This window comes from Nomascus leucogenys, chromosome 1a (genome assembly GCF_006542625.1).
Source record: "Nomascus leucogenys isolate Asia chromosome 1a, Asia_NLE_v1, whole genome shotgun sequence".
In the NCBI taxonomy this organism is placed as follows: domain Eukaryota; kingdom Metazoa; phylum Chordata; class Mammalia; order Primates; family Hylobatidae; genus Nomascus; species Nomascus leucogenys.
Window position 1 is genome coordinate 102,377,122 of NC_044381.1, and position 23,194 is coordinate 102,400,315.

At 35.5% G+C, this 23,194-nt stretch overlaps 1 pseudogene across 1 annotated transcript; it reads right to left on the bottom strand.

Annotated features, from left to right (window-relative positions):
* Nucleotides 1–12,110: 12,110 nt before the first annotated feature.
* On the bottom strand, nucleotides 12,111–12,754 carry LOC101178955 (annotated as a pseudogene). The gene has a single exon (XR_177821.3). The product of XR_177821.3 is annotated as a small acidic protein pseudogene (transcript).
* Nucleotides 12,755–23,194: the final 10,440 nt, after the last annotated feature.

Here is a 23,194-nt window from a genome sequence, read left to right on the forward strand (position 1 = left end):
ACATACACACATAGATAGATAGATAGATAGATAGATAGATAGATAGATAGATAGACAGACAGACAGACAGACAGATAGATAGATAGAAAGAAGTTTGGATATTTGTCCCTACTCAAATCTCATGTAGAATTTAAGTCCTAATGCCGGATCTGGGGCCTGATGGGAGATGTTTAGGTCATGGGGCGGATCTCCCATGGTTTGGTCCTGACTTCATGAGAGTGAGTTGTGCAAGATCTGGTAATTTAAAAGTGCATAGCCATTTCCCCTCCCCATTTGTCTCTCTCTCTGTCACTCCTGTTTTTGCCATGTGAAGTACCTCCTCCTCCTTAACCTTCTGTCATGACTTTAAGATTCCTGAGGCCTCCCTAGAAACTGAGCAGATGCCAGCACTATGCTTCCTGCAAAGACTGCAGAACTGTGAGTCAATTAAATCTTTTTTCTTTATAAATTACCTAGTCTCAGGGATTTGTTTATAGCAATCCAAGAATGGCTTAATACAGAAAATTGGTACTGAGGAGTGGGCCATTGCTATAATGACATCTGAAAATATGGAAGCAAATCAGGAACTGTGTAATGGGGAGAGTTTGGAGGAGTTTAGAGGGCTCTAAAGAAGACAGAAAGATGTGGGAAAGTTTGGAACTGATAGAAGCAGAAGTCAACCACATGCCTAAGCAGATAGAGAAGAATCCCCAGAAAAACTCCAACCTGCCCAGGTCATTGTGCACAGGGGGCTTGCCTAAACATGCCCATGATGAAAAATCTCATCCTTTAACACATGTGCAGGAAGGGAAATACATCAGGGTGGAGTGACTCAGACTAAGGAATCAACTGTGCCCTGGGAGAACTGGTTGGAGCCACGAAGAATTTGTGCCTTCTGCTGGCAAGGAGTCTAGCCTCTTCAGCTCATGTGTGGGAACCCTGGTATACAATTGTAAGGTGGGAGCCTGTTTTCAGGACCCCTCCCTTTTCTGAGAGTTTTCTTTTAGCTTAATAAATTCTACCCTTCTCACCCTTCAATGTGTCCACATGCCTAATTTTTTTCCTGGTGATGAGACAAGAACCCAGATTTAGCTGAAGAAAGAAGCAAAAAATTCTGCATCAGAACTTCTTAAGAGACTGGTTAAATGGTTGTACCAAAATGCTGATAGTGATGCAGACAGTGAAGTCCAAGCTGATGAGGTATCAGATGGAATGAGGAACTCATTGGCAACTGGAACAAAGGTTATCCATGTTATGCCAACAGAGCTGGGCTGCATTCTGTTCATGCCCTAGGAATCTGTACAGGTTTGAACTTGAGAGTAATACTTTAGGATATCTGGCAGAAGAAATTTTTAAGTGACAAAACATTCCAGATGTGACCTGGGTGCTTCAAAAAGCCTACACTGAGATCAAAGAAGGATCAAAGAAATGACTTCATGTTGGAAATTATATTTAAAGAGGAAGCAGAGCCTAAAAGTTTGGGAAATTTGCAGCCTGGCCATGTGGCACAGAAAGAAAAAGCTTTTCTGAGAGAGGAATTTAAGCAGGCTGTGGAGCAACAACTTACTAGAGATATATGCATAAGTAAAAGGGAGTCAAGTACTAATATCCAAGACAATTGAAGGCATTTCAGAGACCTTTGAGGAAGCCCCTCCCATCACAGGCCCTGAGGTTTAGGAGGACTGAATGGGTTCATTAGCCAGGCCAAAGTCCCTGCTGCCCTATACAGCCTAGTGACACTGCTTCTCACATCCAGGCTATTCCAGCTTCAGGTAGGGCTCAAACAGGCCCAGGTACAGTTTGGGCTGCCGCTTTGGAGAATGGAAGCCATAAAGCTTGGTGGCTTCCACATAGCCTTAAGCCTGTAGGCATGCAGAATGCTAGAGTGAAGAACAGTTAGCAGCCTGCACCTAGATTTCAGAGGATGTATGAGAAAGTCTGGGTGTCCAGTCAGAAGCCTGCTCCAGAGGCAGAGCCCTCACAGAGAACCTCTACTTGGGCAGTGCCAAGGGAAAATGTAGAATTGAGGCCCCCAGATAGTATCCCCAGTGGGGCACTGCCTAGTAGAGCTATGAGAAATGGGCCACCATCTTCCAGATCCCAGAAGGGTAGAAGCACCAGCAGTTTGCACCCTGTGCATGGAAAAGCCTCAGGCACTCGATAGCCTATGAGAGCTGCTATGGGGAATGAATCCACAAAGCCACAGGGGCAGAACTTCCCAAGGCCTTAGGAGCCCACCCCTGCACCAGTGTGCCCTGAATGTGGGATATGACATCAATGGAGCTTTAAGATTTAATGACTGCCCTGCTCTGTTTCAAACTTATGGCATGAGACCTGTAGCCCCTTTCTTTTGACCACTTTCTCTTTTGGAATAGAAATGTTTACTTAATGCCAACACGCTTGTACCTCCATTGTATTTTGGAAGTAACTAACTTGTTTTTAATTTTACAGGCTCATTAAGTGGAAGGGACTTGACTCAGATGAGACTTTGGACTTTGGAATTTTGAGTTAATGGGAGAATGAGTTAAGACTTTGGGGGACTCTTGCAAGGGCAAGATTGTATTTTGCAATGTGAGAAACACATGAGATTTGGGAGAGGATGGGGCAGAATGATATAGTTCAGATATTTGTAACTATGCAAATCTCATGTTGAATTGTAATCCCCAAGGCTGGAATGGGGCCTTGTTGGAGATGTTTGGGTCATGTGGGCATATCCCTTACAGGTTGGTGCTGACTTCATGATAGTTGGTGAGTTTGCACAAGATCTGGTTGTTAAAAGTGTATAGCACCTTTCCGCCAATTCTCTCTCTCTCTTTTTCTTTCTGTCTCACTTGCTCCTTCTTTTACCACATCAAGTGCCTCCTGCCACTTGCTTACTCCTTTTATCACATCAAGTGCCTGCTGCCCCTTTGCCTTCTACCATGATTGGGACTTTGTAAACTTGCTGAGGCCCCTCTAGAAGCTGAGCAGATGCCAGCACCATGCTTCCTGCAAAGCCTGTAAAACCTTGAGCCAATTAAACTTCTTTATAAATTACCCAGTCTCAGGTATTTCTTTAGTAATGCAAAAATGGCCCTGACATTATACTGTATACCTTTAATACACACAATAAAAATGCATTTTTTTAAAAAATGAAAACGTTTGTTTGCATTAGAAATGTAACAGCCTTTTATTGTCCCATGTCTGTTTATGTGTCACTTTCTTTTTTTGGTTTCTTTTTGTTTTTTGTTTTCTTTTTCCCTAGACAAGGTCACCTAGGCTGGAGTGCAGTGGACCAATCACGGCTCACTGCTACCTCTGCCTCCCAGACTCAAGTGATCCTTCCACCTTATCCTCTTGAGGAGCTGGGACTATAGGCATGCATCACCATTCCTGGATAGTTTTTGTATTTTTTGTAGTGATGGGGTTTCACCATGTTGCCCATATTGGTTTCAAACACTTGAGCTAACATGATATGCTGCCTAGGCCTCCCAAGATGCTGAGATTACAGGCGTGAGCCACCGTGCCCAGCCATCATTTTCTTTACGTGGAAGATTAAGTGGCAAAGAGCACTGCAGTTAAAGTATCCTATGAAATGGTTGTCTTAACATCTATCTTATAATTAATTACACTTTGTTTTTTCCACATAGTCAAGGATAAGGCCTTTGATCTAATTATCACACTTGTTTTAATAATAGATATAATGCAGCTCTTAATTTACTTTATTAAGTTTCCATACTTAATATAGAAAATAGATTGTTATTTTAAATTTTCTATACTTCAAACACACACAAACAGAACAGTGAAAAAATTAGAAGGGACTTGTGAAATCCACCTCTCAGAGTATTTAGCTATTACAGCCATTTTTAATCATGTAGCTACAATCTTGCTTCATCTTTTTGCAAACGTTTGATAAAATAAGTGAATTAACATAAGAATTCCAATGATAATATACGTATGTTATGAAAATAAGTTTATGATTACTTTCATGATAAAAATAAATGGGTTGTTTGTTTAGTTTCAGATCTTAATGCCAGATATAGTTTAAAGAAAATCTTTCTGGGATATATCCATAAGTAGAAGGCGCAAGCCTCTAACAGAAGGAAATTGCCTATAAAGTTAAATAATTCCTCATTCAATCTTGCTCTTCTATGCATCCTGGCATGCTTATTAATATTTCAGACAAACTCAGAATCCAGGACAGAAAGGAAATAAAATCTGTTGATTAGATATTAGATACCTATTTTAATGTGATGCTAAAGATTATTTTATCAACTGTCATTTAACTATCTTTAGTTCATCTTATAAAATAATTTAATCAGAGTAATCCTTCACCAAATAAGTTTACATCCAAGACTACATATTTACAGGGAGAAGAATTTTATATGGTGCTAGAATTCAGATTTCCTGAGATAATATGTTATTGTATTAGAGCTACTATAAAAATGAGAAAGACTATTGACTAGACATCCGACAAATGTGCACATGTCTTAACCAAACGAATGTAAGTGCTAAAATATAATTTTGCTATTATTGTAGACTTACAAAGAAGTGATCTCTAATTTGCCAGGCATGCCATAATATACCTGCTCACATATTAATAATTAGCAAGTTTAGTAAATCCCTATTTCTAGCAGAAAGTTGTATGTCCCAACAACAAGGAGAGCACACATTGTTTTTAAAGTTACTTTCAGGAAAAATAAGATTTAGGAGAACCAGAAGGTCAGGATCTTTGCATTTAGATCCATTTCACAACATGCTTCATCAGGAGAGGATCATTTATCTCGAAAGACACATCCCACAAAGGCCATGGTGTGAGGGAAAATGAAGCCATTAGATTTTTGGAATTTAAGTTTTATAGCTGCAGTTTCAATAACACTACCAGAGTTGAATAGGACCCAAGTGTCATATTGAAGAGTCAGCATAAATGACTAATTCCATGTGGTGAGAAAAGCTGATGGCCTTCTCACACTGAGCTATCTGAGGAGAGAGGAACCAGTCAACTATAGAGAATTGTTTCATTGTACAACTAGGGAAGTTGAGCATCTAAAGGACTAAGCACACAGCAACATTTTAAAAGAAATAATATTGTGTGTGAAATTCAGCAGTATTAACTATTGATAACAGTGTCAACTGGAATGAGTCCATGAATGAGACAAGATTTGCAATTAGAAAGGTCCTAAGGATACAATTGGGTAATGCAAATAATGTCAGATTGGGTAAGTTAAACTTGAAATCACTGCCATGCCCCTCTGAGTCTCTGCAATGACTCTGTTTATCACAGTCTCCAACCATCTCCTCAGAAGTATATACCACTCATAGGGAAATCTACTGATAGGCTAAGCAAGAGAAATACAAATTTGACTTTTTATCACTGTAGGGTACTAGATAGTTTCTGATGACTCATGCTGTTTCCATTTTTCTAGATAATCATGGTCAAACAGAGATATAACCACCTCTGCATTTGGAAATGGAAAACAACCACCAACACAATAAACAAAATCTCTTTTGAGGGAAATCCCTTTTTCTATAGCTTTCATTAAGGCAAGGATGTTGAGAAGACCTAGTACACTTAAGAGAATAAATCTCAACTTGTAGCTTGTTCCCTCCTTGTTCTGGAACAGGTAAAAGAAATTCCAATGTTACGTTTACTGATTCTTCGCTTTGCTTCCTTTAGAAAAAAAAGGAAAGAAAAGAAAAGAAAACCTTAGTGGGAAGTTAAGAGCTGTTTGATTAACTGCTGAGCTAAACCGGGGGGAGCATACTCAGGAGTCTCTCTCTGGGAGGCTCCTCTAACTTGCTGTTCTCCTCCTATGCTTGCACATATTGGCTAATGTCAATTAATCACATAAAGTAGAGACCATGGGTTTTGTATAATTCCCCCCTTTCTCATAAAGGGAACGAATTGTTCCAGACAGAAGGAGCCAACATTGCACAGGCAACGCAGCTGAATTGTAACCTGGGGTGGACTTAGTGCTGTGAAGGGGGAAATTCGGGTTGATGGTTCTTTTGAGCTGCACAGCTCAGTGGTTTTTCTGTTTATAACCTCAGCTTTTTCTTACGCACTGCATTGTATTAGGGACTTCAATAGAGAAGGAATATGGGGATCTATTTAATAGAAATTCTGTTGGGAAATAGAAAAATGTTCAACCTCCCTAACTTTCTGCATTAACTTTTTGCATAATTCTCCTCTTTTAGTTTGCCATTTGTAAGACTGAAATTAAAAGAGGAAGTATAATATTAGCAAAACAGTCAGTTAAAACATACAAAGACAGTTCTACTAACCTGAGTCATTTAAAACATACAAAGACAGTTCTACTAACCTGATTTTAAAAACTCACTAGCTACTTTTAAAAGCATAAATTCTAATGATCAACTATCACAGAGTAGCAGTCAGGGCTTTACAGTTCAGCAGTTGCAAATGAACATGAGACAATACTTGTGGTCAAACAAACATGGATATAAAGCCAAGGACATACAACTCTACGCTTTCAGAAAAGACAATTCTCAAGTAACTTAATAGCAATATAAGAACATATTCTAAATAGAGTTGTTTCTAACAGTGTCAAGCATACGTGCTGAAAGCCCCAGCAACCAGCCTCAATATGATACTCTTTCTCACTACCCACTGGTGTTTCAGAAACTGCTTGAAAATCAAATCTTCAAATATATAAAGCAAACCACATCTAAAATTATTGCCAGACACATTTTTAAAATAACCTGAACATTTTCCCCCCAAAAGCAAGTTAATTGCATTTTTCTATGTCAGATAGATATTTTGGATCAAATAAGAAATAAAAGCAATACTTCCACAAAATGTTATAAATGCTATTTTACCTAATTAAACCCAGAATCGAAGTGCAAAATCTATCATGACTGAAATTAAAGTCTTAATGTTCTAAATGATAGCAATGACTGCTATCCCTAGCAGGTAATACAGAAATGTCATACAAAAGGAGAAAGAACAGGCCCCAGCATCACAATCCAAATTGAAAGCAATTTTCTTGCTATAAAATTGAATGGTTTATATTTACATTATTAATGACAAGAAAAAATAAATCAGAATATAAAAAAATGCTTGCCTCAATATTGCCACCAATGCTAGTGATTTATATTGTATTTATTTACATAAATGGTTAAAATATATTTGAAAATTTGTATTTTTTATAAATTGGCAATTTATGATTACTTTTATTTATGGAGTACAAAGTCATGTTATGTTTTACGAATATTATATAGAATAATTAAATGAAGTTAGTTAACATATTTATCACTTCAAATATTAACTTTTTGTGGTGAGAACATGAGAAATTTACTCAGCATTATTAGAAAGGTACAATACTCTGTTCTTAACTATATTCACCATACTATGCAATAGAAAATCCAAAAAAAATTCTTATCTAATTGAGATTTTGTACCCATTGATCATCATCTTTTCATTCCCCTCATACTCACAATCTCTCTAATAACCATTCTACCCCATGCTTCTGTGAGTTTGATGTTTTCATGTTTCATAAATAAATGAGAAAACGTGGTACTGTATTTGTCTTCCTTTGCCTGGTTTATTTTACTTACAATAATGTTCTACATTTATTTTCATATTGTAGCAAATGACAAAATGTCTTTCTTCTTTAAGGCTGAAGAGTATTCCATTGTGGACATATACTATATTTTCTTTTTTTAATACAATTTTGTATTTATTTTTAATTTTTTTTAATTTCAGATTCAGGGGGTAGATGTGCAGGTTTGTTACATAGATATATAGCATAATGGTGAGATTTGGGCTTTTAGTACACAAATCATCCAAATAGTAAATATTGTACCTAATAGGTCTTTCTTTAACCCTCTCTTGCTTCCCAACCAACACCTACTGGAGTCCCCATTGTCTATTATTTTCATCTTTATGTCCATCTGTACATATTGTTTAGCTCTCACTTATAAGAAAGAACATGCAGTATTCGATTTTCTGTTTTTCAGTTATTTCACTTGCAATAATGGCCTCCAGCTTCATCCAAGTTGCTGCAAAGTACATGATTTCCTGTTTTCTTTTATGGCTGCGTAGTATTCCATGGTGTATATATACCACATTTTCTTTATCCAGTCATCCAAAGATGAACACTTGGGATAATTTCATGACTTTGCTATTGTTAATAGTGCTGTGATAAACATACGAATGCAGGTGCCTTTTTAAATGATTTCTTTTCCTTTGGGTAGATGCCCAGTAGTGGGATTGCTGGATCAAATGGTGATTCTATTTTTAGTTCTTTGAGAAATCTCCATACTGTTTTCTATAGGGGTTGTACTAATTTACATTCCCACCAACAGTGAATAAGCATACCCTTTTCTCTGCACCCTTGTCAACATCTGTGGCTTTTGACTATTTCATAATAGCTGTTCTGACTGATATATCTCATTGTCGTTTTGATTTGCATTTCTGTAATGATTAGTGATGTTGTATATTTTTTCATGTTTGTTGGCCATTTGTATATCTTCTTTTGAGAAAGGTCCACTCATGTCCTTTGCTCGCTTTTGAATGGAATTATTTGGTTTTGTCTTGTTGAATCATTTGAGTTCACTGTAGATTCTGGAGATTAGTGCTTTGCCAAAGGCACAATTTACAAATATTTTCTCCCATTCTGTAGGCTGCCTGTTTAGTCTGTTGATTATTTCCTTTACTATGCAGAAATTTTTGGTTTAATTAAAACCCATTTGTCTGTTTTTGCTTTTGTTGCATTTGCCTTAGGGGTCTTAGTCACAAACTCCTTCCCTAGGCCAATGTCCAGAAGAGTTTTCCCCAAGTTTTCTTCTGGGCTTTATATCAGGGCTTACACTGAAGTCTTTAATTCATCTTGAGTTAACTTTTATATGTGGCAAGGGATAGGGCTCTAGTTTCCTTCAGAGGTGTATGGCTAGCCAATTTTCCTTGCACCATTTATTATGTGTCCTTTATCCATCGTTTATTTTTGTCAACTTTGTCAAAGAGCACTTGGTTGTAGGTATGTGACTTTATTTCTGGGTTCCCTACTCTATTTCATTGACCGATATGTCTAGTTTTCTACCAGTGCCACGCTTTTTGAGTTGCCGTAGTCTTGGGAGTACAATCTAAAGCTAGGTAATGTGATACCTCTGGCTTTCTTCATTTGGCTTATGATTGCTTTGTGTTTTGAGTATCTTTTGTGGTTCCATATGAACGTTAACATTTTTTTTTAATTCTGTGAAGAATTACCTTGGTAACTTGATAGCGATTGTATTGAGTCTGTAGATTGCTTTGGGCAGTATGTTCATTTTAATAATATTGATTCTTCCAATCCCTGAACATAGGATCTTTTTCCATTTGTTTATGTCATCTGTGATTTTTTTCATCAGCCTTTTGTAGTTCTAGTTAGTTGGCCCACAATTCTGCCAGCTGTTACAGAAAGTATAGCACCAGCATCTAACTGCCTTCGGGTGAGGTCTCAGGGAGCTTTTACTCATGGTGGGAGGCAAAGAAGGAGCAGGCATGTTACATGATGAGAGAGGTAACAAGAGAGTGAAAGAGAAAGAGACAGAAGGGGAAATGCCACACTCTTTTAAACAATCAGATTTAACGTGAACTACAGAGAAAGAACTCATTCATTACCAGGAGGATGGTGCTAAGCCATCCATGAGGAATCCATCCCCATTATCTAATTACTTCCCACCAGAACCCATCACCAGCATTGCAAATCAGGTTTCAACATATTTGGAGTAGAAAACATCCAAACCATAGCAACTGTCTTTTTGATATGCTTTTGGATGCATGTTGCAAGTATTTTGTTGAAGTTTCTTTGTCTATGCTAATCAGGGATATTGGCCTATAGTTTTGCTTTTTGGTTGTGTGTTTTCCTGATTCTAGTATCACGATGATACTAGTTTCATAAACTGAGTTAGGGAAGAAGGTCTCATCTTTTTTTTTTTTTTTTGGAACACTATCAGTAACATTGTGATATTGTTTGGCTGTGTCCCCCCATCCAAATCTCATGTTACATTTTAATTCCCAGTGTTGGGGGAGGGACCTAATGGGAGGTGACTGCATCATGGGGTAGATTTTCCTTTGCTGTTTTCATGATAATGAGTGAGTTTTCATGAGATCTGAGTTTAAAAGTGTGTGGCACTTCCCCCACCTGCTCTCTCATCAAAATGTGAAGATGTTCTTGCTTCCCCTTTGTCCCATTTCTGATTGTGCTTATTTGAATCATTTATCCTTTTTCCTTAATCTCACTACCAACCTATAGATTTTGTTTATCCTTTCAGAGAACCAACTTTTCCTTTTGTTGCTCTTTATCATTTTGTGTTTTCAATCTCATTTAGTTCTGTTCTTACCTTTGTTATTTCTTCTGCCACCCTTGGGTTTTTTTTTTTCTTGTTTTTCTAGTTCTTTGATTTAAAATGTTAGAATGTTAGTATGAGATAAATTTGTCTCTTTAACGTAGGCACTTAATGTTATACACTTTCCTCTTAAAACTGCTAAAGGTTTTAATATTGTGTCTGTATTTTCACTAATTTCAAATTTTTTGTTATTTTTGTCTTAATTTTGTTGTTTACCCAAAAATCATCCAGGAGCAAGGTGTTTTGTTTCATGCATTTGTGTAGTTTTGACAGTTACTTTTCTAATTTTATTCTACTGTGGTCCAAGAAGATACTTGATACAATTTTTATTTTTTGAATTTAATAAGACTCAATTTATGACCAGCCATGTGGTCTATTTTGGAGAATGTTCTATGTACAGATAAGAACATTGTTTATTTTGTGTTTGTTGCGTAGAATGTTCTGTAAATGTCTATTAGGTGTCTGTGGCCTAGAATGCAGTTTAAAGTTTTTTTGCTGATTTTCGGCCTCAATAATGTGTCTAGTGCTGTAAGTGGTATACTGAAGTTCTCAACCATTACTCTATTGCTATCTCTTTCCTTAGGACCAGTAGTATTTGTTTTATCAATCTGGGTGCTACAATGTTGGGTTCATATATATTTGAAATAGTTACATCTTCTTGTTAAATTGAAACTTATTATTTTATGACCTTGTCTTTTTTTAGGTTTGTCGGTTTAAAGTATATTTTATCTGATACACACATAGCTACTCCTGTTCATTTTTGCTTTCCATTTGTGTTAAATATCTTTTCTCACTTTTTTTTTTGAGTCTGTGGGCATCTTTCCCCATTAGGTGGGTCTTTTGTAGGCAGCTAATTGTTGGAACTTCCTTTGTTATCCAATTTGCCAGTTCATATCTTTTCCATGGAGCATTTAGGCCTTTTACATTCAAGGTTAGTATTGATATGTGAGGTTCCATTCCTGTCATAATGGTGTTAGCTTATTGCTTTGCAGTCTCAATTGCGGAATTGCTTTATAGATTTGTGAGCGTTGTACTTATATGTGCTTTTATGATGGCAAGTATCATTCTTTATTTCCGTATTTAGAAATCCTTTGAGCATTTCTTTTTTTTTTTATGGGAAACTGCTCTTTATTTAGACCTTTGAGACAAAATTAACTTTGGTCACATATTACTTAAAAAAAAATTCAGTTTTACATATTTCTAAGTAGATAGAACTAAATGATCAGAGAAATAATTTCTCCTGTAAAAATCGGCCAAATTTTATAAAAAATGTAACATACGATATAATCCAAATTATAAAAAGACTACTTGGGATCATAAAACTCCAAATGTATGACAGTTATAACTCCATCTTAAGAAGTGTGAAAAGTACTTGCTCTCATGTTGCTTTGGTCCAAAAGAGTAGAGCTAACTCAGTAACAGGAAACTAAGTACCCAATCTTTTGCCAAAATTAATTTAGATTGTGACTGGCAGCAGAAATATCCATGATGAACAGCTCTACTATAACAAAGATTAAAGAATACTTTTCATGAATATATCACAGTATCAAATACATTTTTATAAGAGAAAAATATGAAGGAAATGATAAAATAGCTATCACAACAAAAAGAAGCATTTCCCCCATAAGGTGGATTAGAGGGTTGATGATGCTAATATGAAAGGAAGTTGAGTACTGTATTTATTTCTTATTTTATACAACTCTTACTCTTTACAAAAATGGTTATAGTCATGCCCATAAATGTGTAACCCATGGCATTTGAAAGCAAACACTCCTTGTAATTATTTAAAAGGGCCTTTTTAAAAATTATAATACAAAGGTCTGTGCTCTATAAGCAGTCCTCCACTGCGCATTATAACAATAAGGCTTACTTTTAATACAAAGACTAAGCGTTTGGGAGTTATGAACCACTGGATTAAAAAACATCATTTTATAATTGCTTTTTGCATTTTTTTGTTTCTGGGATCCTCCACTTCATCAGGGTGCTCAGCAGCTTGGAGTTCTTCAGCAGATTCTTCTTTCTCTGACTCTGAATCTCTTTCAGAATCATCTGGACTTTCAGGATCAAGTGAATCATCGTCATCGTCATCATCATCTCCAGCCACATCACCTTCTCCATCATGATCTTCTACCTCACTGAAGCCAAGTCCACAATGTCGCCAATATCTTCCTGATAATTTATTGTCCATACTTTGCTGATACTGAGACTCCAGTTCTTCATTAATTTTCTTGTCTTCCTCCCCTGTTCGGAAGTGAGATGTTGATTTGTGATCTCCTATAACAAGACAGCCAGTATGTTCTTTCTTTCCTGCACCCGTAAGTCTCAAGAACTGTTGTTTTCTTTCTTCATTATCCAAGTCTGCTGCCTCCCAATTGCTAGATCCCAGATCATCGTCTGGAGAGGCTTAACACTTCACCACATGCAGGTGAGACTCTCTGGCAGCACTCATCCTTGCAGGGATCCCGACGAAAAATGCCAAACCCTCTCACCGCTCTCCCCAGCCACAACACCAGCAGCTTGCAATCCACCAGCCCAAGCAGTGCCACTCCAGAATGCCTGAGCATTTCTTGTAAGACCAGTCTAGTGTTGATGAATTTCCTTAGAGTTTGTTTATCCGAGAAAGGCTTTATGTCTCCATTTACGATGCTTAGTTTGGTCACTTTTGCTTATCAAGCTTAATTTGGTCATTTTACAAAATCCTATATTTCTTGAAGGCTGTGTTCACTTTTTGAAATTCTTATTTATTTTTCTGTAACTGGATAAATTAAAAAAGCAAACTTCAAGCTCTGAAGTTTTTTCTTCTCCTTGATGTACTATATTATTAAAACTTTCAACTACATTCTGAAATTCCTTCAGTAAATTTTTCAGTTCCAGAATCCATTTAAATATACATATATATATAAATTTTTTTTTATATCCTGGATTTTCTGATTTCTTTGTGTTGGTTTTCAATTTTTCTTGGTTCTCACCGAGTTTCTTTATAATCCATATTTTGAATCTTCTTTACAATCCATATATTGAATCTTTGTCATATTATAATTTTCATTTTGGTTAGGAATAATTGCTAAAAAGCTAGTGTTATCCTTTGAGGGTATTGGAACACCTGCCTCTTTGCACAGCCAGAGTTTTCATGCTGATTTTTTTCGATGTAAAACACCCATCTTATGGCTGCTGCTGAAATGATTGCAAAGCAGAATCTCTTTCCCCAACCCAAAATAGACAACTCTGTGGCTGGTTTGAGCTCCCCTGCAGGAATGTTGCCACTCTGCCCAGAAGGGAGAAAGTGAGCTCCACCCTTCATGCAAGCCCAGGCCAGTTGACACACTTTCAGTGGGGAAACAGCTGCTCCAATAGTGCTGAAAACGCTGTCTCCAAGTACACTTGCACCAACTTTCAGGGGGAGAAGCCATGGCTGCATCTCCACTAGTGAACTGGGGGTAGCAGAAGCTCCACATCCATTCCCAACCACTGTTTCCACCCATCTGTTGAGGTGGAACAGCACTTCCCCTCTTCACAGACGAGCACCATGCCAACATCTCCACTGGAAGGTACACAGCCACTTTCTGGTCACAAGTAAGAGGCTGCCGAGCAGTAGAGAGTGTGTGATCTGGTTTCCTTTGCTTGCAGAGGCTATTTGGTAGACTTCAATTCTCCTTCCCCTAGAGGCAATCTGTGCTGAGAGCTAGATCTCTGGGGATCCCACAGTTCCACAGAGTCCCACTGGTCCCTGTGGTTGCCACATTTCAGAGTAGATTCCATGGAATGTTTGCAGAGGATCTAGTGATGTGGAGAAACAGTGCTAAGGTTCTCTGGGCAGGACAGTGGCTCACAATGGGTGCACAACCAGTATGGTGCTCATTGCTTCAGCTTGGGTTTGAGTGGAAAGCCAGCAAACCCACATGAGCTGGTTTCCAGGTGCTCTGCTCTCCAGAAGTTCCCAAATATCTGCCAACAGCAGTGCCTGGGCTTGCAAAGGCAGAGTAGCTCTCCAAAAATTCATTAGTTAACAGCCTGACACAGGGATGAGGGAGAAAATAATCACTCTTGCCTACCTTTTCCATGGAGTTCCAAAGTTCCTTGGGGGTCAGTCTCTACCAAGCTCTTTGCTGCCTTCTTTTTCTGTACCCCCAGCTTCTTCCCATGACTTTTTCAATAGGTTTTGGCACTTTTCCCTCAGTATTCCACTCAGGCCATGATAATTCACCTGTAAAGTTGGATCTTTTTTTCTGAGAACTCATATCTGACATCTCTAGTTAGCCATCTTACTTCTGTATTTAAATAGTTTCTGACAGTAAGAAAAAGTCCAAAGAAAAATAATGTATTTACTTATACATGTTCCTTTTTATTAAGAATTAAATAAGCAGGTTCTTTATTTGACTATAATTTCAGTGGTTGTTTCAATTTATACTTTAATACTTTTTTTACTAATACTTCCAAAATAATACTTCCAAAAAGTGAATACTCAAAAAACTTAAATGTGGTCTAGATGATGGTTGTGATGATGATAATAGCATCTTGGATTTTTTAGATAATATTGATAATATTTTCCAGGATGTAGTCTGATCCAGATATTTTCCCCAAATATCCCAACTTTGGTATTAAGAAATCAATATTTCAAGGAGTTAAATCAATAGTTAAAACTACTGTGAAAATACCACATAATAAAAGAGAGAGATAACATTTTCTTTTAAATTATCTTGAATTTGTTTATGACAATGTATATTAAAAAACTCAAATTAGTTGGACTTATTTGACCAACCTGACTTCAAAAACACAAAAAGTGTATGTACTGAAAATTCCCTAAATTTCAAGGATTTCCAAATATTGTTTTTCTTTCTCATTCAGATTTATAACTTTTTAAATGCCATTTTTAAGGCACGGGGTGTTGAAAGCAAAAACCAATTCTAAAATGTTTCATTTCAGAAAGCTTTGAAATAAACAGAAAATGTTTTGACTAGCATGGCACAAAGGATGAAATAGAAATTAAACACCGTTATTTGTTCTGCATGCTTGTTTCTCAAAACTCAGCAAGAACCATTGAATAACTCACATGATAACTTATGCTTTATATTTGCTGGATTTTTTGTGCTTCAAATTCACACAAAAACTACAGAAGCTTGAAAATGAGAAGATTCACCACTGTCACCTCTGTCTTCACTATCTTATCAGGCTGAAAATTATTATTTTAACATAATTTACAATATTGCATGTTTTACTAATTTAATTGATCTAAAGAAAATAAAATGAATCCACTCCCAAATTCAAATGGCTACTTTGAGTCTCAGGATGTCATTAACATCAAAAGAGTGGATCAACATGGGATTATCTTCTAATTTCCAACATTTCACCCTTATAAATAGGATTACTTACTTACTTTATAGAATTATTTTTAGTTCCAAATTAATATACTATATGTTAGATATACCAGTCTAAGATATTAGAACATTAATATTGGGAGTTCAGGGTAGAGCCTTTGACCTATCGTACTTTCATTTGTTAGAGGAAGTGGTGTATTCTGGAATAAGTATATAGTCCCTGTAGCTGTGAGAGCTACTTTGAATTCCACCAATGCCCCTTATTAAATACTATGAGCTCAGGTAAATTGGTATCACTGAATCTTAGATTCCCCTTTGTATATAGTAATATTCAGAAATAGTTCATATTTGATGTAAAGATTAAATGCTATACAAACATTTTATCAAATTTAAGATGCTTTAAATTGTAAAAGGCTCTCATTTCACCATTATCACTATAAATGCTGCCAATTAAGTTAGATCAATGCTTTCTAATTGTTCGTTTTATTTCATACTTATAAAAACAGTTCTTTTTAAAAATCTTTCTGCCATGGATTTATATTGTGTATATTATTATGTTGTATATAAAGGCAATAAAAGCAAAACAAATTGGTCCCATTATTCTTAAATCTCGCTAGTGTACCACTCTTCTGAATCATTTTTTACTTGAAAGTGCATTTTCCCCATACTTTCTCTGTGTCATTAAGCACATCAGAAAAGCAGCATTTCTTATACTGCTCAGGATTTTTTCCCACAAAATCCTGACTCCCATTCCATATTGTTTTCTTTTTATTTTAAAATAAATTCAGACTTAAAATGGAGTTGCAAAAGCAATAAAGGACATTTCCATGTGACTTCAACCAGCTTCTCCCAATGCTATTATCTTACATAACCACATATAATTCTCAAAACTGATAAATTAGCATTGGTTCATATTATCAAACTGCAGACTTTATGGAATTATACCAGCTTGCCCATACTCATCTCTCTTCTGTCTCAGAATCCAATCCAGGAACTCATAACGCATTTACTTACCATTGTCACTTTAGTGCCCATCATTTTGTTACAGTCCCTCAATCTTTCCTTGTCTTTTATGCCCTTGACTCTTTTGAAGAGCAGAGGTCAGGTATTTCACATTTTATCTTTTCTCATAATAGATTGAGGTTATCAGTTATTAGGAAGGATGTGGCATTCATTTTCTATTGCTCCTATAACAAATTACTATGAACTTAATGGTCTAAAACAACAAAAATGTATTAACTTACTGCCCTGTAAGTTAGACATTTGAATAGACTCAGCTGGTTTCTCTGCCCTGGGTATCACAGACTGAAATTAATGTATTGGCAAGGCTGCCTTCCTTACTTGAAGTTCTGAGAGTCTACTTTCAACTTCATTCAGGTTATTGACTGAATTCATATCTGATTTCCTTGCTGACTATCAGCCATGGTCAATTTCCACTTTGAAGGCAGACTACATTCCTTGGCTGGTACCCTCCTTCCTCCATTTTCAAAGCCACCAAATTGGGAGATCGAGTGCTTTCCATACTTCAAATATCTCTAAAGAGATAGTTAGAAGCTGGCTTTTAAAAATAACATTTTATCTGTAAAGCAAGAGGCAAAATGTACTGTATACCAACACTGTACTCTAGCTGGTAAATTTGCTTCTCACAGGAGTATGTGTTAGCAATTCTGAAACCATTTTATGTTAACTTAGGATTGAACAGATAAATATAACACAGATAATGGGAGTCAGGTTTTTCCACTGCTGGATAAAGAAAATAGAAATAACCAAGGAGGTAGGGGCTCGAACAAATCCTGTGATGCTGGTTTAGAGTCACAGGTATTTGTATGAACTCATATTTCTATTAATGCCTATATAGAGATAGATTGGTATAGAAATACATATTAATATGTATGTATATACATGGTAATTATACATATTTTTCAGGTCTGTCTACTAAAAGGGCCTAGAAGCAGTGACACACCCATAGCAATAGGTAACACTTAGCACCAGATCTGACTTTCTAAATACTATTTTTAAGTCTCCACTTTTTTGATCTTGCTATAAGTTATCAGTGGAAGGCCTCAAGGTAACAACTGTGTACTCATTTCTTTCTCAAATGATCATTGAATGATCTGACACTAAAATGTCAATTGAATTCAACTTTTGTAGCAGCACAGGGTATATACACTATTGGTGTGGGGACAAAATATCTATGACTCACTCCATATATATGCAGTAATAAAAACTATATCACAATTTCTTCCTGGTCAATTATTGTAAAACACCATCAATTGTATGGTGCACCTATTTTTCAGAGGAGAAAAATGTAAATTAAAAATATGTAACTTAGAATGGATAAACTATTATGAATATAAAATGCCTAAGATAAATTAGTTAATTAAGTCTGGGTGGACCACAACTTTACCCTTAGTTCCCTCCACTTCCTCAAAGACTGAAAAATCTTACTTTACTGCATATTTAAATGACACTCCTACTGCAACTTCTTTACCTCACTTCAAATCACTGACAGAAAACCATTATTATAAACAAATTGGCACCTGCATAAGTGTGTATGCAAATAAATTCTCCTTTTCCCATCATTTAAAACATTGAAAATGAACATAGAAATGAAGATACATAAATAAACATAAAGAGATAAATTTCAAGATAGACAAAAGTATAATTTTATGAACTGGTAATTCACTATGCTGATATTTTACACACACACACAATGCACATATATGACAGTTAAATGAGTGGATAGATAATGAGAAGGGGGGAGAGAGAGAGAAAGACAGAGAGAGAGAGAGAGAGAGAGAGAGAAAGAGATGTCATCAGAAAATATACCAAAAATGCATTTAAGCCTTAAATCTATTTTAAACCACATTATAATTGTTCCCATTTATTTAAGATATCTTTGCTTAAAATCACTATCATTAAATATCATCTCCATAAAATGGTTTTATTAAAATCTAAATATATTTTTATTTTTATTACTGTATTTTGAATTTTAACATGTTTTCAGCTTTCAAAACAATGTTGACTTTAGTCCATAATGTTCTCACACTGGATGAAGAGTTAATAGCAGTTTGTGCTACATTTCCTCCACAAATAAATTATAAGAATGGTTCAGAATGGCAAATCATAACCTAATACAAAGCACAGAGTAATGTCAACTAGAATTAAATGTCACCACATATGATTCCTTTCCATTATCAACAAGTGACTACTGAATGAACAAATAATTATGTGGCAATAATTCTGATTCTAGGTAAAAGGACTGTAGAATGAATGCAAAAGTGATGGCTTATGCTTATATACATACTTTTGAAATTTCATAATTCAACTATCGATCTGCTTCTACCACTGTTCTTCTTTCGTGTCTACATTACTTGCTTAAAGTCATCTGGAATGCCCATATTGTGGTCCTAGGTATTTTCACTAGAAGAAGTTGCTTCTAAATCAAGTAATTTGTCTCTGAGTAGCAAATACCCTTCAGAGCATTCATAACTGGTAACACATTGGTGGCATATTTATAAATGTATAAAATATAAGACAAATATTGACAAAAATTAGACAATTCTTATCCATACAGAAGCAGTAGAGCACAGAGCAGAGATCATGTATTTTGGCACTAAAAAGCCCTTAGTTACATTTTCATTTCTCACTTTCTAGTCATATGACCTTCATTATGTTATTTAACTTCTCTCTTTCTTAGTTTCCTGATCTATAAAATAAGAAAAATAGTGATATATCATACCATTGTTATGATCATTTATTAAGTTCAGGTATAAAGTTTCTGATATAATAGGTGTCAAGCAGTTGGTACTTTTTTCATTGAAATGATTCAAAATCCATAAAGGAAGAAAGGCTTGTTTACACATTTTTATATAATGCATTATAATAAAAGATTAAAATAGTATTAACTTATTCATAGATTACATATATATGTACGTTTTTCACCAAATTCTATGTTATTCTAGTATTTAACTTCTTATGAAAGTCTTATGAATAATGTGTATTCTAAGTGAATGTTAAAGCTCCCAAAAGACAATTCTTCTACCCTTCTTAACATCCTTTCCCTCCATGGCACCACAGTTTTTTTAATAAAAGTCTTAGAGTCTGGACATACACAGGCAAAAAAAAAAAAAAAAAAAAAGAACCTAGAAACAGACTTCATACTCTTTACAAAACTTAATTCAAAATGGATCACAGATCTAAATGTAAAAAAATATATACATAAAAGCCCTAGAAGATAACACAGTTCAAAATTAGATGACCTTGGTTTTGACATTGATTTTTTTTAATATAAAACACAATAAGCATAATTTATAAAATAAAGGCTATATATGCTGGACTTCCCTAAAATTAAAAATTTCTTCCACATAAAACACTATCAAGGGAATAAAAAGACAAGTCACAGATTCTAAGAAAATATTTGCAAGAAGATTTATCTAATATAGGACTATTATCCTAAATATACAAAACTCTCAAACTCAACAATAAGAAAATAAACAACCTGATTTTTAAAATAAGCCAAAGAGTTTAGCAGACACCTCACTGGAAAAGATATATAGAGGCCAAATAAGTATGTAAGAAAATGCTCCACATCATCTTCTTGATATACCATCAAAAACTGCAGATTAAGGAACTGAGCTACCACTAGATACCTATTAGAACGATCAAAATCTAGGACACTGAGAACATCAAATGCTGGCAAGGACATAGAGCAACAGAAATTTTCATTCATTGCTGGTGGGAATGCAAGATGATACCACAACTTTAGAAGAAAGTTGGTAGTTTCTTACAAAATTAAACATACTCTTACCATATGAGCCAGAAATTGTGCTCCTTAACATTGACCCAAAGCAATTCAAAATATACGTCCATAAAAAAACCCTACACATAAGTTGTTCATAACACCCCAATCTTGGAAGCAACCAAGACGTCCTTCAGTAGGTACATGGATAAAAAAACTGTGGTATATATATACAATGAAATATTATTCAGAGCTAAAAATAAATGAGCTATCAGGCAATGAAGAGACATGGAGAAACCTGAAATTCATATTGATATGTCATTGCTGTGTGATGGAACCCAATCTAAAAAGGTTACCTATTGTATGATTACAACTATATGACATTCTGGAAAAGGCAAAACTACGGCAAGAATGAAAGGATTATTGGTTACAGGGTTGAGGAGTAGGAGAGATGAATCAGTGAAGCACAGATGACTTTCAGGGCAGTGAAACTACTCTGTACGATATCATAATCATGCATATATGTCATCATCAATATATTAAAACCTACAGACTGTACAACATCAAGAGTGAACCCTTATGTAAATTATGTATGTTAGTTGATAATGATAAGTAAATGGACATTCATCAGTTGTAACTAATGTGCAATTCCGGTGGGTGGTGTTGATAATGCAGTAGGCTGTGCATGTCTGGAGGAGGGAGGGATATGGGAAATCTCTGTATTTTCTTCTTAATTGTGTGGCAAACGTAAAAATTCTCTAAAAAGTACTCTTCATAAACCGTCCTAAAGAGTTTTAAAATTAGACCTAACAAAAACAAAATAACAACAAAAAATACTCAATACGTTGCAATTGAAAGAAATGTCTAAGATTAAAATATAAAGGTTATGTAACACCATTTTTCTTTTCTTTTTCTTTTTTTTTTTTTTTTTTTTTTTTGCAATCAGGTGACTGATTTTGGCTTAGACAATGTGAAAAAAATCCCTTCCTGCCAAACCAGATTGTGATGGCTTTGCCCCACTGCCAATATCATTATATTTCAGGAGAAGCATAACAGACACAGTCATAATAGATATGTAAATGTAGACAGCCCTCAGATCTCAGACACCGTCATCTTGAACTCAGAAGAACCAACTGGTGAACAACTGAGTGCGGGGCGTATTTAAAGTAGATTTTTTGTCAAGTCTAAACTATGGACAATTTCCTACTAAGAAGCCAATATTTATTTGCAATCTGAAATAAGTCATGGCATGTGGAAGCAACTATTTTAGTGCCAAATTCAGAAGACAGAAGAGATCAGTGAACATAGCAAAACTTTGGCAAGGGATGAAAAAGAAAAACAAACTAAACTAAACTAAGTCCTTTAACTGTAACTGTCAAATAATTTCACCCATATACACTAAGTCTGAAAAATAAAATAACATTTGCAGTTCCTCTTATCTATACATACAATTTTGCATTGTTTTCATTTTTATCTAAGTACAGTCATTCTTAAGTTTATTTGTTGCTTTACTTATAAAGTTTGAGATTAAAGTTTACTTAATGCAATTTTTAAATCTACTCCCTGGATGCTAAGCAAAGTGAATCCCAAATGTTGTTTAGAGTCAGGATATAAGTTTTTTGGAATGGACAGACCATATAAGTGATAGTTATACACATAAACTCAACTGGTCACATAAAAATTATTTCCCTTTTCTTTCATCTTACACCATTGTATTCCATTTACATTTTCTAACCATGTGCATATACTATTTCTATTTTTTTCTTCAAGTTCGACAGAGGTAATCCTGTCAGTGCAATTATGGATCATTTTTGTACACACATCTCTAAATCCTATTAAATACTTTTAAAATAGAACACTATCTCTTACGAGTAATATTTAGAAATAAAAACATTTTAATGCATTTTAAGTGTATATATTTTCATCATTATATAATACATATATTAGTTAATATGCCAAAGAAATAGTAATTTATTTCAAAACAGATGCCAAATTTAACCCTATTTATTTAAAATGTTTTGAACTGTTGAAAAGGCAAGTTTTATTCAAGAAACAGGTCAGGTAAAAAAATCAGTTGCTGTCAGCAGAAAGCCAGTTTAGTGAACTGTTAGTAAACCCTTAAAAGGCACAGTACTTTACTTATGTATGTGAAACAGTCCAAGAAGCTAAACTTCAGAGCTAGGAGCAAAGGCCACAAGGCTTACACTAGGAGAAAAACATCTATTTTGCAATGCAGCAGAAAGATAGCAAAACCTTTTTGCTTTAGAAATGCTCCTGAGAACCGAGAGGTACACAGCCAACAAATTCTCACATTTTAGTCTGTGATTTCATTTGACACTTTAAATCATTGAGTGTTAGAACAGGAAAGACCTTAGAGAGTATGTCATTCGATCCTGTCATTTTATGTAAAAATTGCCATGTATTTGTAGCCAAAACACCTGAGCTAATTTTTTAATCAGTATTTAACATCTGACTTTCTTTAAGCATGTCATTTTTCACTCTGGACCTCATTTGCACACCTACAATACAGTGATAATGGTATCTACAATGCAGGTTTGTAATGATACTTGTATTAGCTCCCCACCCCCATTACAACAAATTACCACAAACTTAGTGAATTAGAACAGTAAAAATTCATTTTCTTACAATTGTGGAGGTAGAATTTCACAAGTCTAAAACGAGTCACGCTGGAGCAAAATCAAGGCGCTGGCAGGCCTAAATTCCTTCCGAAGACACGAGGAAGAAATCTGTTTCCCGGCCATCGTCAGCTTCCAGAGACTGCTTGCATTTCTCGGCTTCTAGCACTCTCCTTTCCACTTTCACATTGACTCTC